The sequence below is a fragment of the Nyctereutes procyonoides genome, unplaced genomic scaffold (genome assembly GCF_905146905.1).
Source record: "Nyctereutes procyonoides isolate TBG_1078 unplaced genomic scaffold, NYPRO_anot_genome, whole genome shotgun sequence".
Lineage (NCBI taxonomy): Eukaryota > Metazoa > Chordata > Mammalia > Carnivora > Canidae > Nyctereutes > Nyctereutes procyonoides.
The window spans coordinates 37,357,994-37,362,521 of record NW_026575082.1 but is presented as its reverse complement, the minus strand read 5'-3'; the positions used below and the strand labels follow the sequence as shown (position 1 = coordinate 37,362,521).

The window sequence follows — 4,528 nt, the reverse complement described above, 5'->3', positions numbered from 1 at the left end:
CTAGCATATAAACTCTGCCTTGCAATCCTATTTACAAGCTCTGCCTAAATATGTACCAGTCTTTACTCTCTTGGAAGTTTGCTGAGGCCTTTTGCCTTGCTTGGAGAGACAGCAGAGCACAAATCCTCCTACGCCTCCTCCATCAGGATGATGCCCCTGCTCAACCTCACTTTTCATGAAAACCCCTCTTTATACACTTCATTAACACTGTGAGGTGACTAGCACTTTACCTATTTGAAGCCAGTCTGACTTTTCTCTTTGAAGGTCTCCTGGTTTCCTTGTATTAGATGTCAACAGAAAGGCACTGTGAGGATTTTTCAGGGCTACTGGCTGTGTTAAGGAGCCCAGGAAACCTTTGGACCTCCTCTGTAAAATGACAGTATGAATATGAGAGCTTCATCAGAAGCTCATTAAAAGTAGAAAAATTGTCAATCCTGAATGCTCCATGCTATGTTACCCCCAATTTTGCTGTTATGAATTACATTTAATCTTTTTCACTTCCAATCAACCATCAAGTTTCATTCAACCAAGATTAACATATGCTAATTTAAGAACTATTCGATATATTGGATTTTCTTGGATATATTACCACACCATGGTAGTTGGCACAATTTTTACTAAGCTTTACACATTTTCTTGTCAGTTCTGAAAACTATGGATTTTTGTCCCCTCCCTTGTGTATATCTGACTACCTTAAAGTTAAAAATCATTAAAGAAACAGAAAAGCATTTCACCCCTTGAATGTGGAATATATACATAGTTCAACTTGTACTCACTTTGCAACCAAGCAAGATTCCAGTCATCAATCAACCTGTAGTAACTTTTATTTAATTGTATTTTAAAGGCATATGAGGTTACAGTAGTAGCTGGAAAAAACACCTAAAACCACATCAAAAACACCTAAAAAGCCACATCAAAGTTAACTAATAGTGCCAAAAGGTTCACCAGAATTTGCTTCTAAGTCCCTAAGTAGGATGCCTTGTTCTTTTATAGATTTTTCTCTTTGGCTGTTTCTCAGCCATCTGTGTGAAATTGTTTTATAATGAAGTTTTCCTTTCCTTCTTTCTTTCTTTCTTTCTTTCATTCATTTATTTTTGCATAATCATAAAAGTAATACATGTTTATTATGGAGCATTTTGGAAGAAAAATATGCATTTAGAAAAAATCCTTAAAGTCCCCATTATAGCTTACTCTTCCGAGATAAGCATTAACATTTGGTTGCATTTCCTTTTTTCCTTTTTCTGTGTAAATGTGTATGTGTGTTTACATATACATACACACAAATGTATCAACAAAATAGGACCAAAAAGCATTCATATACATTTTTGTGTTCTGCTTTTTTCTCTTAAAATTTGTTATTAGCATTTGTTTCCCCATTCCCCATGTCCTTTGTTCTCTGTTCTCACATTTATTCCCCCAATTCCCGATCTCATTTCCTACCTACTCATAATTTTCTCAGTCCTCACCTTGCTGCCCCCTCCAACTGATCCTCAATGCTGCAGCCAAAGGCATTTTTCTCCAGTATGATACTAATCACTTTACTCCCCTATTTTAAAGCATTTGACATGTTGCCTCTTAGCTCACATGGTAAATCCAAGTTCCCTTTAGTGTCCTACATGACCTTCACCTCTCTACTCAGGCTTCTCTTTCAGTCATAGCCAGTTGCTTTCTCCCTCTATATATTCTCTGCTATTGCAGTGTTTCTAAAAGTGTGACCCACAGGCCACCTGCTTTAGTGTTCCAGAGGAACACTAAATGTGGAGTCTAAGGTTATACACCAGGTGCCCTGAATCAGAAGTTCTCGATGTCCCTCTATTTTCAATAAGGTCTCTAAGTGATTTTTGAATACCCTACAACATGGAAACTTCTTTGCTAAGACCTCCTAACAGAAAAAATTAAAATTGATTGTTCAAAGGAATTTCTCATCCATTCCATATCTCATTTGATCCTCATTGCATTGCTCTGGGGTTGGTTTTCACTATTCTATTCATTCCACAGAAGAGAAAACATACAGATGAATCACAGACATTAAGAGATTTGTCCAATCTACACAACCAGTAAGATCTGGAGATAATATAACTTTCAAGAATGCTCTTTCTAAATCCAAATCTTATGAGGTTTCCACTGTACATTACCAGCTTCCCACTTTGACCTGTAAACAGAGAAACTTTTTTCTATGTGCCTTTAGTAAAGGCATTCATCCTTCAAGACTGTGGTAGACATCGCAGGTGCTCTCACCATAGCCCTGAACACTCAGGTGCACTCCAGTACACACGGTTGGTTGGCCTTCTACTGCTAGTACCTAATATTCTTTGGTTAACATCTTTGTCTTGACCTGAGCAAGAGACAGACTTGAAATGCTAGGGAGTCCGAGCCCCCAGGGGCCAATGGCAGATGGGAGCTAGAGATAAATACTCTAGCTTGTCACCACAGGTGGGGTGAGGGGAATTTGAGATATGATCTACAGAGAGCCCCAGAGGTGTTTAAGTGGCACACCACTTCACAAAGCTTCCTCCCCCCCCACCTTCCTTCTCCGTCTCACATTCTCATTCTGCCCTGGTACTTTCTGGGGATCACCTGCCAAGTAAACTACTTAAACTCACAACTTGTCTCAAGGTCTGCTTCAGGAACCCAACTTAAAACAAAGACCCAGCTTACACACGGCTTTTGAATTTCAAGTGACAGAAACACAAATCACACAGTGATAACAACAACAGAAACTAATGCACATAGCTGAAAAGTCCAGGTAGAGAGCTTGCTTCTGATACAGTCATCTGCACACATGCAAAGGATGTTACCCTTTCTGTGGTTCTCTTTCTGGCTCTTCACCTTCTCCCTGCCGTCACTTCTCTTTGTTTTGTTTTTCTTCATATGGTTTTATTCTTACAAAGTAATGCTGTGCTGAATCAAGCTAGAACCATTTATCCATAGTTTCATATTTTTTAATGTCTAAAATCTTTTTTTGAGAATTAGATTTTTATTTTTTGTTTTATTTAGTTTTTATTTCATAATTATAAATTTAACTCTGCAATCCAGCTAGACTTGGAAGGGAGTAAGGAAAATATGGAACCCATGGAACTGTCAGAGCACAAAGATTATAGGATATTTTGAGCAGATGGGAGTGAAAGGGTGCTATAGAAGGAATGGTCTGGTAGTTAAGATAAAACACAAGTCAAATTTATTAGATTTGTCCACAGTCAGCAATGGTGATCTTCTTGCTAGTCTTGCCATTGCTGGACCCAAAGCACTCCATGGCTTCCATAATATTCATGCCATCTTTCACCTTGCCAAAGACCACATGTTTGCCACCCCACCACTCAATCTTGGCAACGCAGATGAAAAACTGGGAACTCTGTGATAGGTTTGGCATTTGCTATGGACAAGATGAAAGGACCTGTGTGCTTCAGGATGAAATGCCCATCATCAAATTTCTCCCCATAGACGAACTTACCACCAGCACCATTATGGTGTATGACATCATCATCCTGGCACATAAATTCTGGAATAATCCTGGGAAAGTAGCAACCTTTGAAACCAAATCCTTTCTTCCCAGTGCTCAGAGAACAAGAGTTTTCTGGTGTCTTTGGAATTTTGTCTGCAACCAGCTGGAACGAGACACTGCTCAAGGACTCACTCTATGGAGATATCAAAGAATATGGTGGGGTCGACCATGGCTGAGAGTCACAAGCAGCTCTGGGACAGTGATGTCTACAAGGCCAAGGATTAAATTTTTAAATATTATTGTGAGCTTGCTTCCATTAAAGTTAAATTATAACAAATTATTTTTAGAGTAAATAAAATATTTATACTTAAAATAATATTGTGAGTTTTAATACACATGCTTTTCAGTTTTTTCAATATTTTTTTGACTACTTTAATATTCTGGGAAAAAAACTAGCCATTAAAAAAATATAAAAGCATACATATAGGGGACACATTCTTCCTTTTACCTCAAGCTCCAATAGGGCTCGATGTGACATTGTCTTCATTTAAAATTTTGATGTTTTACTTGTTTGGAGGTTCTTCAAAAACATAAAAATAGAACTATGATCCAGTTAATTGCACACTGGATTTTTGTCCAAAAAACACAAAAATACCATTCAAAGGGATACATGTACCCTTAGGTTTATTGCAGCATTATTACAACAGTCAAATTATGGAAGCGGCCCAAGTATCCATCGATAGATGAATGGATAAAGAAGATGCATAAAAAAGAATGAAATCTTGCCATTTGCAACAACATGGATTAAGACAGTATAATGCTAAGTGAAATAAATCAGTCAGAGAAAGACAAATACCATATGACTTCACTCATATATGGAATTTAAGAAACAAAACAAATGAGCAAATGGAAAAAAAAAAGAGACAGAAAGAAACAAACCAAGAAACATACTCTTAATTATAGAGAACCAACTGGTGGTTACTATAAGGGAGGTGGGTGGGGGAATGAGTGAAACAGGTGAAGGGGATTATGAGTACACTTACCATGATGAGCACTGAGTAATGTATAAAATTGTTGAATCATATA

The 4,528-nt window shown here is 37.6% G+C and overlaps 1 pseudogene; it reads right to left on the bottom strand.

The window, feature by feature from the left end:
• Nucleotides 1-3,181: 3,181 nt before the first annotated feature.
• On the bottom strand, nucleotides 3,182-3,672 carry LOC129514623 (peptidyl-prolyl cis-trans isomerase A-like; annotated as a pseudogene).
• Nucleotides 3,673-4,528: the final 856 nt, after the last annotated feature.